The 17,425-nt window shown below is 43.0% G+C and overlaps 1 long non-coding RNA gene across 1 annotated transcript; it reads left to right on the forward strand.

The window, feature by feature from the left end:
* LOC118624730 lies at positions 1-17,219 on the forward strand. The gene is made up of 4 exons (XR_004958423.1): positions 1-117; positions 8,169-8,266; positions 9,561-9,683; positions 17,182-17,219. It is a non-coding gene; the product is annotated as an uncharacterized LOC118624730 (long non-coding RNA).
* The last annotated feature ends 206 nt before the right edge of the window (positions 17,220-17,425 follow it).

Consider the following 17,425-nt stretch of genomic DNA (forward strand, 5'->3'; position numbering starts at 1 on the left):
GGCAGAAGAAAGAAGCAGATTTCAAGGAGTGTGCGAGACTTGGGGCCATTAGAGCGTTGTTCTGATGCCAGATGTCAGCCAAGCTATGGAGTGGGGTAGGAGAAGCCTATTTTCCAGGTCAGCATAGTTTCCACTATGTAAAGCCTGCAGGGAGGGCCAAATAGCATGGAACCGGTTACAAAAAAATAAATACGTTTGGTAAAATCCCACCATAATGCTATGAGCAGAGTCCAAAAATGAAATAGTTTAACATGAGACACACTTTTGCTAGGTTAATGAAATAAAAATGGTGGCTGAGTGGAAGGTGGGTATCAATTGCCTGTTGTATTATAACCGAATTTGCTTAACTGCATGTATGTTTGTATACACATTGTTATGTATCCAAATGGATACAATTTTTCAGTAAGGCTGGGGGAAGGAAGGGAAAGAATTATGTGAGCATATTATAATGGATATCTCTGTGTTATGGGATATTTTCCCCAAAATTTCTATGACAAGAATATAGTAATTTTCTAATTTAAAAATTTTATTTTTATTTTAAAATATCCATAGAACACTTCACAACACAAAGTTTATTTCAGATCAAGCTTTTTCACTTTGGAGAAACACTTTCATTAACAGTTCCGTTTATGTCATTTTTGTCGTTGTTGTTACACATTTTTTTTTTCAAAGCCTCTCCATTGCCAAAAGCCACAGTTGGGTGTATAAATCATGCAGGAAGAACTTTCAAAATACTCATCGTTGCTTAATGCCTTACTGTCAATCTGATCTTCTTTGGGCTGGGATTTTAACAACCTTCCCAGAAGATTCAAATTCCTCCTAGCCTGGCTTTCTCTTTATCTCGATCTCTATCGCTGTGTCTATGTTTATCTCTCTCTCAGTCAGTCTCTAGTTTCTCCCCCTCCCCCCCTCCCCCCATAACCTGGCTAGGTTATCTTGGCAATGTGCCCCTGGCATGCTTTGTAAACTCCAGGAGCTATAAGTAATAATTTCTTTTTTCTTCTTCAACGCTTCCTAGTAGTTATTGTCTAAGGGTGTCTTGCAAACATAATAAGAACCACCAGGTTCAGTCCAAAAGAAAAAAGGCATCCCTCTAGACTGCACGATTGAAAGCCACCAACCTATATGAGAAAGTTCATATTTCATAGCTTAACTTCACAATATGACTCTTGGTGCCTTTCTATGTCATTTTATCTCTCCTGGGCAAACCCTCTGCTGGCCTACTACTGGGTCTGAAATAGCTTGCCTTTACTTTCCGTTGTTTGATGAGGTTGTTGTTCTAAATTTTTCTTTTCCTCTCTTCCTCTTTTCTCCCTTTCTCTCTTTTTTTGTTTTTGTTTATCCTTACCCGAGGATATTTTTCCATTGATTATTTTAGAGTAGAAGGGAGGGAGGGAGAGAGAGAGAGAAATATTGATTGAGAGAGACACATCGATTGGTTGCCTCCCACACAACCCCGACCCGGACCAGGGCACGTGCCCTTGACTGGGAATTGAACCTGAAACCCTTCAGTCCACAGGCTGACAGGCAGTCTAACCACTGAGCTAAACCAGCCAGGGCCTCTCTTCTTTTTGCAAACCAATCTATCATTGAAGGCTCAGCTCTAGCCTCAAATTATATAAGTTCAAGAGGCACTTTGGAGGGCTTAGTAAAAAATAAGTCCTTATGCTAGAAACTGTAGATCAACTGGAAAATTAGTGGTAACTGCCTGGTGGAAGAACTCAATATCTGGATTTAGGTAAGTACACAAATCACTACGGTGCAAGACAATAATACTAAGTGCAACATGCCAAATGTGAGCTCTGTGAGGTTCAAAGAAGAATGAGCCCTACCCTGAAGCTGCTTTAATCGATGTTGACAGTTCCTTACCTGAATTCTTCTTTTTAAAAAAAATTCTCATCTGAGGATATTTTTCTATTTTATCTTCAGGTAGAGTGGGAGGGAGGAAGAGACTGAGAGAGAAACATCTATGTGAAAGGGACACATCAACGGGTTGCCAGGGATGACCTGAAACCGAGGTACATGCCTTTGGTCGGAATCGAACCTACAACTCTTTTGTCCGTATGCTGATGCTCTAACCACTGGGACAAACCGGCCAGGGCATTACTCGAATTATTCTTGCAATTATTATTTATACCACCAATTCTGGCCATTTGTATCTATTTCATGCATGTTTGATGTGTGTGTACTCTCCTTAAAGATCTTGAAATTGAGAGTAAATCTTAAATGAATTTTGTTTTCCCCCAGGGTAGACCTAAACAGTGAGGTATCTGGGTGTATGGGATTGAATTTCAGTGTAGGTGGATTATCCAACAGCAGACAGATAGACAGATCATCCAGCAGATGGACATGCAATGGCTTCACCAGGAGAATGACTTTAATGCCTATGCTCCAGAAAAGGGACTCCACCAAGCCTTTCCAAACAAACAATAGGCTAAGCAAAGCAGCAAACTTGCCCTGTGATCACCAAGACTCTTCCTCTCAAACACGCAGAGAAATTCTGATGCTCTTAAGGCAGCAGGTTTGCCTTTTGACCCATGGTGCTCTCCAGGCCTCACCTCTGGCTGACCCTGGGATCTGACAGCCTAGGACATAACACATTTTTACTTCCCTCCTTACCTGCCTCAATCAGGTGAAACACAGTGGTTAAGATATTTGATTTCTCGAACCAAGCCATATGGTTTTAAACCTTCACTTTGTCACCAGTAGGAGAGTGACTTGATATTTCCGGACCTTTGTTTCCAGCATGGGAGTGATAATGTTAGTGCCCACGCTACAGGTGTGTTGTAAGTACCACGTGTTAATAGACTTAAGTGATCTGACAATACCTGTGTGAGATATTTCACAAGTGCTCTCTTGATCTAATTTTGAAGTCAGGGCTAAATGCGGTTCATTCCTCTTGCAGGCAGTTTGCTAAAACCCAGCCCTGATTACCTCCTGTCAGGCTCTGCCACCCCTGGGTTACAGTCCAATGCCCAGCTGCCTGAGGCCCCAGATACCAATCAGTTAGGGATGGCCTCTTCTTTCTTGGGCCTGCAGAATTATTCAAAATATCCAATCTCTAGGAAGTCACAAAACCTACCTAACCCCACCTCGCTTGCTACAGAACTGCCCTCACAGCCCAGCTTGCTCACCTGTCCCAGGTGCAAACCGCTGTGTGGCCCTTCGTGGCAGCCTCCTCTAGTTTGGAGCTACAACAAAAAGTTCTGCCTTTCACCCAAGTGTCCCTGTGCTGTGTCTGGCCATCCAAGGAATCTATAATCAGACCTAATATCATATAATTTTGAAATAACCTGACACTTGTTAAGCACTCAATAAACATTACCTTTTTTTTTTTCCCATCCTCACCTGAGGATATTTTTCTATTTATCTTCAGATAGAGTGGGAGGGGGAGAGAGAGAGAGAAAGGACACATCAACGTGAGAGGGACACATTGAATGGTTGTCTCCTGCACGACCTCAAGCAGAGCCGGGGATGAACCACAACTGAGGCATGTGCTCTTGATGGGAATCGAACCCGAGACTCATTGGTCTGCGGGCCAACGGTCTAACCACTGAACAATTGGCCATGGCTGAACATTACCTTTTTTTTTTTTTTTTTTTTTAAATCTTTATTGTTGAATGTAGAATGTATTACAGATGTTCCTCATTTTCCCCCATTGACCCCCTCCACCCCCCTCCACTCCCCTCCCGCCCCCCTCCCACCTTTTCCCACACTGATGTCTGTGTCCATTGGTTATGCATAGAAGTTCTTTGGTTTATTTCTTCCCACCCCTCAACTCCTTTCCCTTTGAGGTTTGTCAGTCTAGCAGTAAATTTGTGCTTCTTAATCCCTTCACCTTTTTCACCCATTCCCCCAAACCACTCTGGCAACCAACAAAATGTTCTCTGTATCTATGAGAATGTTTCTGTTCTACCTGTTCATTTTGTTTGTAGATTCCATTGTTGATAGATATGTATTCATTGCCATTTTGTTTGTTCATATATTTTATCTTTTTCTTCAAAAAGACCCCTCATCATTTCATATAATAATGGTTTGGTGGTGATGAACTCCTTTAACTTTTTCTTGTCTGGGAAACTCTTTATATGGCCATTGATTCTAAATGACAGCTTTGCAGGATAGACTAATCTTGGTTGTAGGTTGTTGCTTTTCATCACTCTGAATATTTCTTGCCACTCCCTTCTGGCCTGCAAAGTTTCTTTTGAGAAATTAGCTGACAGCCTTATGGGAACTCCCTTGTAGGTAACTAACTGCTTTTCTCTTGCTGCTTTTAAGATTCTCTCTTTGTCTTGAACCTTTTGCATTTTGATGATGATGTGTCTTGGTGTGGGCCTCTTGGGGTTCATCTTGTTTGGGACTCTCTGTGGTTCCTGGACTTGTGGTTCTGTTTCCTTCACCAAGTTAGGAAAGTTTTCTGCCATTATTGTTTCAAACAGGTTTTCAATTTCTTGTTCTCTCTCTTCTCCTTCTGGCACCCCCAAGATGCGAATGTTGGCAAGCTTGAAGTTATCCCAGAGGCTCCTTACACTATCCTCATATTTTTGGATTCTTTTTTCTTTTTGCTGTTCTGATTGGGCATTTTTTGCTTCCTTATATTCCAAATTGATGGTTTGCTTCTTGGCTTTACCTTCTCTACTATTGAATCTGTGTAAATTATTCTTTATTTCAGTTAATGCCTCCTTTATTTCTGACTGTGCATCCATCATTTCTGACTGGTCCTTTTTTATGCTCTTGAGGCCCTCACTAAGTTCACTGAGGTTCTCACTAAGTTCATTGAGAATCCTTATAAGCAGTATTTTGAACTCAGCATCTATTAGGTTGCTTATCTCCATTTCGCTTAGTTTTTTTCTTGGGGTTTTGTTCTGTTCTTTCATTTGGGACCTGTTTCTTTGTCTCCTCATTTTGGCTGCCCCTCTGTGTTTGTTTCTGTGTATTACTTAACGAGAGGTATGGGGCTAGCTGAGACCAGATGCTGCTTGTTTTCAAGAATTTAGGAAAACCTGAAGCAAGATCTAAGACAGGCAATTCTATGGTTAAGCAAGTGGCAACAGCTTGGGTTGGCGTGAAAGTTGGGTGGGGCAGGGCGGGGCCTCAGGGAATCAACAGGGCAGGGCTACCAGTGTGAGCCAGGTGACTGTCTGCCGCCCCAGGGAAGGGCTCACCAAAGGAACAAAGGCCTCTGACAGCACGTTTGTCCCAGAGAAAGCCCCCTCTTCAGCCCTCGCTCCAGTGCCAAACAGCTCAGTTCTTCCCTGTATGTCTCTGGTGCTTCTTTGGCTGCCTCCCCTCCAAGCTTAGAGGGAGAAAGTCCGATAAGTCCATGTGCGGGCCCTTTAAGGAGCTGCCTGGGGCTCCACCCGCCTCAGCCTCCCTGAGCCTCAGCTCCTGCTGGTTTTTCCAGCCAGAAGTTATGGGGATTCTCTTCCTGGCACTGGAACCCTGAACGGGGCACCTGGTGTGGGGCAGGGACCCCTCAGTCCTCAGGAAGGACCTTCCCAGCTGAGGTGTCCTCCTGATTTTTATCCACCACACGTGGGTGTGGGACAGCCTGTCGGCCTCCGCCCCTCGCGCCTCTGCCCCTCCTGCCTCTGCCCCTCCTATCAGTCTGGATGTGGCTGCTGCTTTAATTCCGTAGTTGTAGGACTTCCATTCAGCTTGATTTCAGGCAGTTTTGAATGATGGTTGTTCTGTAGTTTAGTTGTAACTTTGATGTGGTTGTGGGAGGACTCGATACTGCGTTTACCTACCCGCCAACTTGACCAGAAGTCTGAACATTACCTTTTTTAAAAAGGACTTTCTAGGGGGAGAAAGGGAGACATCTCTAATACTTTCAACAATAATAAATAAGTAAATAATAAAATAAAAGGACTTTCTATTTTTAATATCTGTAAAATTCTGTGCATGAAAATGTTGCAAGAGTATTTCTTTAAAGAATTCAAACTATCTAACCTTCAGATTGGAGCTAATCTCAGTAGAAAAATACCTTTTCAGTTTCAATTTAGTTTAACTTTATTGTATTCCCATATAAGAACTGAAATATATTGAAGGAAGCCAGAATGTCACCCCCAAATATGCATCTTTGACATAAAAATTATTTTAAGTTGAAGGCAATTAAGAAGCAGTACATGCAGGAAAAGGGCCTCCTTTTCTGCTTAAAGGCAGGAAATAAATTCTCCTGTTACTGGAGACAAACTCTTACCAGTCCAGACAGGGCCCTCGAAGAATCTGCTCACCAACCTTGTGGGTTTTTTTTTTTAATCCTCACCTGAGGATATTTTTCTATTTACCTTCAGAATAGAGTAGGAGGGAGAGAGAGGGAGAGAAAGGAAGAGAGACAGAAACATCGACTGGTCGCCTCCCGCATGACCCCGACCAGGGCTGGGGCCAAACCACAACCGAGGTACGTGCCCTTGGCCAGAATTGAACTCAGACTCATTGGTCCAAGGGCTGACGCTCTAACTGCTGAGCCAAACTGGCCAGAGCTAAAATTAAATTTATTGGGGTGACGTTGGTTAATAAATTATATAGGTTTCGGGTATGCAATTGTATGATACATCATCCGTATATTGTATTGAGTTTATCACCCCCATCAACTTTGTTACATTAACCCTTATCTTCTTAGACAAAGGTGACTTAGCTCCAGCTGCACTACCCCAGCCCAAACTCCTCTGTCGGTTCTTCATAAGTGTATTGTTTCTTTGTCTAAAAGGTATGAAAACTTTCTGCTCTGGTCACTTCTTCGGGTCTTCGTTCTCTTGGGAAGGCTCCCATGCACATGTGAAAATTCAATAAAGTTTGCCTGTTATTCTCCCGATAATAATGTCTTTGTCAGTTTAATTTTCAGACTCAGCGACCCTAAGAGAGTTGAAGAAAATGTTTTCCTTCCTTACAAATACCACAGTGGAAAATACAGTTTATATATCTAAAATATAATTTATTATAGCTAAAATACAGTTTAATGTAATTTAAAATTTTATTATGGAAAATTTTACACCTAAACAAAATTGGAACAAACGCAAATGCAACTATCATCAGCTTCAATAATTTGACCAATATTCATCTGTAGCTTATATCCTCATGTCTCTAAATGATAGACTATTTTCTGGAAACATAAGAATATCAATATAATATGTAAAAAATTGACAGCAATTCCTTAATATCATCCACTGCATACTCAGTCAGTTTCTAAATTTCCCCAATCATCTCATAGATTCTTTTTTGTTGTTTGATTTGTTTGGAAAGAAATCCAGAGTCTACTCTGCAGTGCTCACATTTCATTAATAAGTATAAGTCACAACCCAGGTCTGTGCTCTGATTGGGAATCAAACCCACAACCTTTAGGTGCACAGGACAACGCCAAACCAACTGAGCCGCTCCAGCACGGTGTCACTCTTCTTTGTAAACCTTTTGGTGACGTCCTGAGGCTATAACGTCAAAATCCATGATGCATCTTAGAGTAACATGTCCCTTGCGTGCCCCCCACCTCCATTCTCCCTCTTGCACCCTTGCTGCAGCCACAGGACTTCCTCCCTCCCTCCCTCCCTCCCTCCTTCCCTCCCTCCCTCCCTCCCTTCCTTCCTTTCTCTCTCTCTTTCCCTCTCTTTCTCTGTAAGAGAAAGTTTATTTAGAAAGTTATAGAAGCAAAAGAAGGGCCCTCAGAGTTTAGGAGAGCAAGGTGACCTGCCTGGGAAGAAGGTGGGGTGGGGGGGTGCTCCTGGGAGGAAAGCCCGGCCACAGGGCTTTCTTGATGTTTCTGTGACAAAACAAGTATGCCACTGAGGGATGTGCCCTTGCTGTTCTCTGCCTGTGAGCTCCCCTCAAACAGCTCCGCAGCTTTGCTGCTCACCTGGCAGGATCTCACCCCGCCTGACGGCCTGCCGATGAGCACTGCCCCAGTACACGCTAGCCCTTCTCCCGCTTCATGTCCTTGATAGCACTTACGTATGTATGTATGTGTGTATGTATGTAAGTATGTATGTATATTTTGCCTCCTTCCGTTTTGTCCCAGCATGTAAACACCTACAGAGCAGAAGAATTGTCGTGTTTGTTTTATTTTCTCTGCTGTATCTCCAGCCCCTGGAACAGTGCTTGACTTTTATCAAGTGTAAGTACTTATAGTAAGTACTTACTGAATATATAAAAGAATGATGCATTTTCTCTGTTATCAGGGGTTCTGCAGAAAAGTGACAGCACACTCAAGTCAGGGGAAGAGATGATTAACCGAGGTGTGAGCATGGTGCAGGGAACCAAGGTGACGGGCTGTAAGGTGAGTAACAGCAGAGGCTCCCTGGTCCCCCTGGACCTGGTGCAGTGAGGGGAGAGAGCTGTGTGGAGAGGGTACAGAGCTGTGACCTTGGCATTCCAAACTCACTCTGGGATTGGCTACATAATTCGGGACCCAGTGCAAAATGAAAACTTTTGAAAAATTCTAGCTTAAAAAACACTGAGGATTTCAGGACAGTGACAGCAGAACATTGAGACCATTAAGACAAGTATAACACCCTTGGAAGCGCGAGACCCTGTGTGACAATACAGGTCACACATCCATGGAGCTGGCCCTGCTCTCCTCCCTCCTTCCAGTCCTTTGCTCTCGCTCCCTGTCACCTAACCCGGCTAGTAGCCAGAAATCAAATAAGCTATTTACTGAAGGCCAGATTCCTGGGGACACAGAACAGAATAGAGGAGGGTGCAGATCAGATCTGAGGAGCAGAAAGAAGCTATGTAGCCTAAATAAGTATGGGAGATATTTATCTCTCTAAACTTCTGTATCTGAGTAAGAGCAGCACAAAGGAAATAAGACAAATATCTTGCCTGCAAGAAACTTTTAGGCTAGTCAGTGATAATAGATAGATAGATATATCTCCAATATGACTAAAGAATAAATATAAATACCAAAGGAGTGGTATTAAGACAGAGTAAATAATAACTCCAAGGTTGCAGTTGCATCATGGGCTTTTGGGTCCAGCCAACCTATGTCCCAATACAAGCCCTGCCTTTCAGCAGCTCTGAAATGTTAGGCAAATGGCTTATTTTTATTGCTACAGAGTCTGTAAAGCAGAGATAACGGTTACTGCAGAGATTGTTGTGCATTAAATTAAAGGATGTTCCCTAGAACCTAGTAGTGTTTACTAAACACAGGAAAATAGAAGAAAGTTGGAATCATACAGAGAGAAATGCATGAGTTGTGGAAAGGTTTCTAGTTCTGTGGGATCTCCAGGAAAGAGGAGATGATTGTCTCACAGACAAACTCTCTTTAGGAAGTTTTGCCTCACAACAGCATAGAGGGCTATTTCTGCTGAGTATAGCCATTTTTCAGAGAATGCTATTTAATCTTCACCCAAGGATATATATTTTTTTCACATTTATCTTCAGATAGAGTGGGAGGGAGGGTGAGAGGGAGGAGGAGAGAGAGAGAGAGGGAAAGAGAGAGAAACATCGACGTGAGAAAGACACATCAACTAGTTGCCTCCCGCAGAACCCCAACCAGGGACGGGGTCTGAACTGCAACTGAGGTACGTGCCCCTTGACCGGAATTGAACCTGTAACTCTTTGGTCTGCAGGCCAGCGCTCCAACCGCTGAGCCAAGCCAGCCAGGGCTCAGAGAATGCTATTTAATTTCCTGCTGGTCTTGACTGAAAGAATAGAGACCTGGTTTCAAATCCCGTCTCCACCAATAAGTAGTGGTAAGTAGCTTTAAATTTTCCGAGCCATAGTTTCCTCAGTTACAAAATGCAGTATCTCTAGGGCAATGTATGAGATAATGTTGATAAAGTGCCAAAGAGGTGTTCTCGTTTCTATCTAATCTGTCACTTTTTTTTTTTTTTATCCTCACCTGAGGACATTTTTGCATTTATCTTCAGATAGAGCAGGAGAGAGAGGGAGAAAGAGAGAGAAACATCAATGAGAGAGAGACACACGAGTGGTTGCCACCCACACAACCCCAACTGGTGCCGGGGACAAACTGCAACGGAGGTACATGCCCTTAGGGGGAACCGAATCCGGGCCTCTCTGGTCCACAGGCTGATGCTCTAACCGCCGAAGCAAACCGGCCAGGGCTAACCTGTCACTCTTATTAGTTGAACTGAATTGGTTGAACTAAATTTGCTCTTCTTCTCTAAGGCTAAGCACTTCCCAGCTGCAGCACTGTGGTTGTCTGTGGGTTTTACCCTTGTCCCCTGGGTCTTCCTAGTCACAGAAGTCTGGAGCAAAGAGTCAAGAAGAAGAAAAAGACCAAAGATCTGCATTCACTTCTTCCAGGGGTCCTTATGACTTTGATTATATTTAGTTCTAAATCCTAGCTCTAGAAATCATCTCTCTCTCTCTCTCTCTCTCTCTCTCTCTCTCTATATATATATATATATATATATATATATATATATACACCCCTCAGAGACCTAACCTTTCCCCCAGACAATCAGCAGCTGGGGCAGCAGATAACAGTTGCGGGACCTGACTAATGGTCACAAAGGCTCAGACCTCTGGCAGGCTAAAGATAACATCTTGACCTAAACTACGTTTCAACTCCTGAGCCCTAAGGTGGAATGACTCCCAGTCTACTTTCCCATGGAACCAGACAGAGGGACACCAGAACAGACCTTAGGACAGTCCTCAAAACTTGAAGATGCTATTTATTACCCTCACCTCCGACCAATCCGTTTCCAGCATGATCCCCTCCCCCTAACCACAGTGTCTTGTGGTTTTCCCCTAAATAATGTTACCAACATGCCATTGGGGAGTTCAGGCTTTAGAGCATTAGCTTCCTGTTCTCCTGGTTGGCCCCATTCATAAGAAAACAGCCAATCTTTTTACACCGCAATTTTCGCTGGCTAGTGCTTAGCTCTGCGAGCCCCAGGGCGAACAAACTGTTTCAGTTCAGTAACACTGTGGGGCACTCTAGTTGCTCATTGGTCTTCACCCAGACCTAAACTTCTCTGCTTGGAATGAATGAAGTAAACTGAGACGCCTGTGGCTCCTTTTTTGAGGTGATATTGTTACTGGACAGGTCTGCCTAGGGCCAGCCTGTAGTGTGTGGGTTCCAGACTTCATGCAGGAAAAATTGCACATGAGTCCAGGTGACTAGGAGGGTATGTTGACTAACGCTGGGGACAGCGAAGCAAGGAAGGCTTATCAGAGAAGAAGCACCAGAGAGCTCACTGGGAAGTCAGAGAAAAAAGGGCCTTGGGGACAGGTTTGAGGGATTATTAGCCTGGGACCAGCTGCCATTGCCCATTGCTCCCCTGTGGTAAGTCTCATGGGCTCCCTTAGAGTTTCAGAGATGTACCTGTGGGGGAAGGAGTGGGGGAAGAGAATGGCAGGGCTGCTCCCCAGAGGAAGCGCGCACACCTGGGTCCTTTATCTTGAGGCTTTTATTTTTCTTTGCCTCTTTTTTTAAATCCTCACCTGAGGATATTTTTTCATTTATCTTTAGACAGAGTGGGGGGGGGGGGGGGAGAGAGAGAGAGAAACATTGATGTGAGAGAGACACACTGACTGATTACCTCCCACATGACCCCAACCAGGGCTGAGGACCGAACCACAACCAAGGTACATGCCCTTGACCAGAATCGAACCCTCGACTCTTTGGTCCTCGGGCTGATGCTCTAAACGCTAAACCAAACTGGCCAGGACTTATTTATCTTTTGCAGATAGGAATCTTAGGGGAGGTCTCAGGGCATGGTTCACCAGAATAGTCATCGTTTTCTAGGTGTGTTCCCTCAGGGTTGTGGTCTCCACTGATTGGTCAGTGTCAGGGCAGGGGACTTTCATTCATTGCACCTGGTCCTGGTGTTGCCAACCTGGTTTGCTGCTTTTCTGTGCGTGGAGCTGAAATACAACTGAGACCTGGATGTTACTTCCAGGGAGGTGACCTTTTGCATCTGCTGTAAATGCTCAGCCAGTTTGTTCAGCACTCTGTCTGTTTCCCTATCCCACTTGTCCTGGCTTACTGGCCTGTTCAACGTAGAAATTTTCTTTGAGGAGATCTTACACTTGACTGGAATCTAAACACCAATGCATATCGTACTGATGATAATCTACATAATGTCTAACTAAGGTGGGATAGAAAAGTAACAGGAAGTTTGGAAGTTCAGAGCTCAAAGACATATTTACTATTTTTTCTCAGGCTTCAGGTTCTGTTAATAATTTAGCAGCAAGACCCTTCTAGTTTATTATTTCTGTGTTTTGGCTTTTAATGTTGAGGAGGTCGGCTTGTGGTTAAAAACCCGTGTGCAGTGTTTCCGGCCTGACCACAGGCAGTTACAGAGACTTTGTACCTAGCAGGCCTCACAGGGGAAGCTGCCCTCTGGGTACAACTGCAGAACCAGCTCAAAATGGTCCTATCCTGCTTAACAAGATGCTGAATTGCTTTTCAGGGACAACAGACCAAAACTGAAAGTCATGCATCTGTAGAGGAGAGAGCTTTGACCTCCAACTTACCTGCCCAGTCTTACCCCCCTCCCCAAGTAACCAAAGGACCAGAATTTGAACACTGGAACTCCTCCAGAAACCAAGGGTCTGTTGTCCAGGAAGATCCAGTGTTGACACCCTTTTACCATAAATGGCCAAGTTCCGAGGTCCCTCAATTAAAACTTGCCCCACCAGCGATTCTCATAACTGTCCCCCAACTCCTTAACAACCCTTAACCTAGTCCAGTGAGTAAGATGGACTTGAGACTTTTTGAGAATTAGAACTCCCATCTTCCTGGTTGGCACCTTCTCAATCAATAACCCTTTCTTAGTCCAAACTCTGGTGTTTTGAATTTTGGCCTTTTGAAGAGTTGGGCACATGGACTTTGGTTTGGTAACAGCCCATGCATTGTAGTCTCTGGCCCTCCTGGCTAGTCATGCTCTGGGCATATTTCATTCCGAGCCCTGCTTCCTTCATTCCTAGTCTTTTATCTGAGGCTTTGGCCAGAGGTCCCCTGCAGGTGTCTCTGCGGAGACCTCTTCATCAGGAGGAAGGAACCTTGAAGACACTTTTCCCCACTGTGACTCAGGACCCAGTAATTTCCCACTCCCAGCCCCGTCCCTCACTCTCCAGCGAGTCACTGGTTTCTCTCCCAATCCCAGAATCCTTAAAACTGCCAGAGCTTTTGTTTGGGGCTCCCTCAGCGGTGAGACTACTCCATGTCTGAGCTGAACCACATGGCCCCCAACCAATGTCCTATTCCACAGGGGAAAATGGAACAGGGGAAGCAGTGTTTTCTGGTTTCAGACTCTTGGTTATATCATCGCAGAAAGTGAGAGGCTTAATTAACTCTTTCATTTTGGGTTTGCTACTTTAATCAGCTACAACAGGCAGCTCAGCTCTCCCTCTCAGCCCATTGTGGAGCTCCTGGCAAATCTCGGGCCCAATTCACCTTAAGCTAAAGAGCAGGTAAAATCAAACAGCTTAAGCCCTGGCCGGTTTGGCTCAGCGGTTAGAACGTCGGCCTGCAGTCCGGAGAGACCCGGGTTCGGTTCCCGCTAAGGGCACGTACCTCTGTTGCAGTTTGTCCCTGGCCCTGGTTGGTCGTGCCGGTGGCAGCCACTCGATGTGTCCCTTCACGTCGATGTTTCTCTCTCTCTCTCTCCCTTCCTCTCTCTCCCTCCCACTCTATCTGTACAAAAAAAAAGAATGGAAAAATATCCTCGGGTGAGGATAAAAAAAAAAAAAAAAAAATCAAACAGCTTAAACCATAGTTAGATTTCAACGAACATGTGTGAAGTGCCTACTGAACCACAGTACCTGCTTTGAAGTGTCCATGGTCTGAAGGGGTCTAGAAGGTCAACGGTTCACTTTGACAGTGCAGTGGGTGCTGTGGTGCAGGTAGGCACAGGGTGCTCCCACAACCACTGCTCTGCACTGTTCTTGTTCCTGAGCAGGACGGGTGTCTGGATAATCTAGGATCTCTTTAGAAGCTGCAGAAGGCTCCTGTACAATTTCCACTTTTACAAAACATCTGTTCTTTCATAAACCACACGTTTTGATTTATTTCCAAAGAAATATAGAACTGAAAGTGATGCAGACTTTTTGTGACAAAGGTGTCATGACTGTCCAAATATTAGGATGCAATCCAGGAGCGAGTCACTGGTTTCTCTGCCATGAACTCTATCTACCCTGGGCTGGGTTAATACCTTAAACAATTTGATGGAATTATTTAAAGGTGCAAGATAAAATGCATTTTATATTGGGATAGATGCATTAAACTGGGATTGTATTGTATGGTATATGTGTATGTGTAACCACGTGAATAAAGTTTTGTATTCTCTAAAAGTACAGGAAAAAAATAGCAGCCCCCCCTTATCCATGGTTTCACTTTCTGCGCTTTCAGTTACCCACAGTCAACGTTAGTCCAAGAATATTAAATGGGTTATTCCAGAAATAAACAATTCATAGTTTTAAATAGTTGTCCTGTGTAGTGATAATCTCCCACTGCCCCATTCTGTCCCTCTGGAATGTGAATAATCCCTTGGTCCAGTTGTATATGCTGCATGCCTGCCCATTAGTCACTTGAGTAGCCTAATGCTATGTCACAATGCCTGTGTCACTCACCTCACTTCATCTCATCACATAGGCATTGTGTCATCTCACATCATCACAGAAGGGTGAGTCGAGTACAATAAGATATTTTGAGAGACAGAGAGAGAGAGAGAGAGAGAGAGAGAGAGAGAGAGACCACATTCACATAACTTTTATTAGGGGATATTGTTATAATTGTTTTCTTTTATTTTATTTATTTATTTTTTATCCTCACCTGAGGACATTTTTCCATTTTTTTGTACAGATAGAGTGGGAGGGAGAGAGAGGAAGAGAGAGAGAGGGAAACATCGATGTGAAAGGGACACATCGAGTGGCTGCCACCCGCACGACCAACCAGGGCCGGGGACAAACTGCAACCGAGATACATGCCCTTAGCGGGAACCGAACCCGGGTCTCTCGGGACCACAGGCGGATGCTCCAACCGCTGAGCCAAACCAGCCAGGGCGGTTTTATTTTCTTATTAGTTATTGTTATTCATCTCTCACAGTGCCTAATTTATAAATTAAACTTTATCATAGGTATATATGTATATGAAAAACATAGGATGTATATCGGATTCTGTACTATCCACGGTTTCAGGCATCCATTGGGGGTATTGGAATATATCTCCTGCAGGTAACAGGGAGGGGGCTAATATAATGGCACTTTTAGCTACTATAGTTGATCCTTGAACAACATGGGTTTGAACTGTATACACATATTTTTAAAAATAAATTTTGGAAATTTTTTGGAGATTTCCTTACCAACATGAGGCAATCATACCAATTATACTAAGTTACCACAAGGCAATCATATTGCTGCTGCTGTGTTATCAATGCCTGAGTTGTTATTCCTGTAAATATAAATCTCTTTTTCATATTTAAAAACATTTTTGATAATTCTTGAAACTGATGATGACCACATGGGGATTCATTAGCTGTGTTTCGTCTACGTTTGTGCACATTTGAACAATTCTATAATCAATTGTTAAACTGATTAATATAATTATGAATATAATTATATATAAATTATAGTATAATTATATATTAAATATAATAAATATGATGAATTATAATTATATAATTAATTATAATTATCTATTGTTAAATATAAATCATGCATACTTCATGCATATGGAAGTCCTGGGTTTAAAATTTCTTAGTTCTGATACAGCAAGTAGAGAGAGGGGAAAAATGGAAGGTAGAGGTTATTTGTTGAGAACCTAATGTGACTGACATTGTGCTAGGTACTTGGCAAATTTTAATTTCAAAAATATCTGTAACAACTTCTTGAGGTGGATATTATAATTCATGCTTTATTAATGAAGCATCAGGAGCTTGGAGAATTTAATTAATTTATTCACAGCTAGAAAAGAACACTGCAGGAATTTGACCCTTGCTTGGGTCTCATTCTTAGAGTCACTGTCATCACTGGTATCACATAACCATATTGCTAAGTGGACAAGCTGAGGTCACATATCTGTTAAAAGGTGGAGAAATTTTTCACAACCATGTAGGTTCTGAAAGACAAACATGAGCCTTCAGCTGAGATGTTTTATCAATGTCCCTTATCATTAAAGATGATTTTGAGTTTTTCTGGTTGACGCTGAAGTTGCTAACTTTGCCTGCTGTCAAGAACATTGCTCAGTACCAAAACCCACTTATCCCTTTACATTTCTCTCTCCCCTGTAAGATTCAAAGCTTGGCAGAGACCATGTTTCTAGAATTCTAATACCATGCCCAGTGCCTATAATAAGAACAGATGGATGATATGCATATACTAAATGAATGACCAAGAATGTTCATGTCACCACCGCATCCCCAATGCAGAAAATCCCCTTGTGCAGAATGCTGAGGCACAGATAGATTATAAACCTCCAGATTCCAAGGAAGAACTCTTGCTGCATATTAAATTCTCAACCTGTAAATCAGGAAATAATTTATTTTATTACTTTTTGGTTTTCAGCTTTTTCAGGCAACGAGAAGACAAACAAGATGTTTCTTCGCTTGTCTTGCCTTTGCTGATTCTAGTCTGCTCAACACCAATTGACTTTTTGCTATTTCCCCAGAGATTTCAAGCAACTGAGTCATGCCGGGGTACCATAAGAAGGGTCAGGAGATGGCTGCCGTATGTCAGGAAAGGGATATCTGCAGAGTTTGAAGTACTGTCTTTAAAGTTCAACAGGATTTGACTTAATCTCAGACCTGAGACAGCTGCAGGTTCTCCCTTCCATGGTGGAGGGCTAGACACAAAGTCTCCTCACGTGTAGCAGTGATATTGAATGTCAAGGTTCTTGGCCCTGAGCAACAATGCTAGCTTTATCCTGCTTCAGTGTGGGTGAATTTAGTCAGTTATTCAGTGAGCACAAGATGGGGCTGGTACACTTCAGGAAAATGGGAGGAATAGGTGGAAACACATACACAGACTCAGTAAACTTTTAACTATTAAGTGTATATTAGCCCTGACTAATATATAGCATATTTTCTGGAAAAACTATGAGTTTAATATAATTTAATAGAGATAAGATACTTAAAATGTAATGTGACAATTTAAAAAATTCTATCATGGATATAGAAGGAAAAAGAGCCAGTAAACAAAACAAAACAAAAACAAAAACAAAATAATTAAATGAGAACAAGATCTCAACTTCAAGATAGTGTGTTCATTTCTCCTCTTTCCCAGGTTGAAGCTCCCTGAAGCAACTGTTGAGATCAAGCACCAAAGTAAACGGTAATTTACTTTTCCAGAATGTTCCTAAATATTTTTATAAAATGTTACAGACAGGGAAGCCAAGGGTTGTAACCAGAACCCAAATTCGACTGCCTGCTACCACAAAAACTAAACTCATGAGACAGATGCTGGTGAAAAAGGAAAGAGGTTTATTCAAGTGCCAACTTTATCTGAGGAGATGGGGGACTCTTGTCGC

This window comes from Molossus molossus, unplaced genomic scaffold (assembly GCF_014108415.1).
Source record: "Molossus molossus isolate mMolMol1 unplaced genomic scaffold, mMolMol1.p scaffold_m16_p_10, whole genome shotgun sequence".
Classification (NCBI taxonomy): domain Eukaryota; kingdom Metazoa; phylum Chordata; class Mammalia; order Chiroptera; family Molossidae; genus Molossus; species Molossus molossus.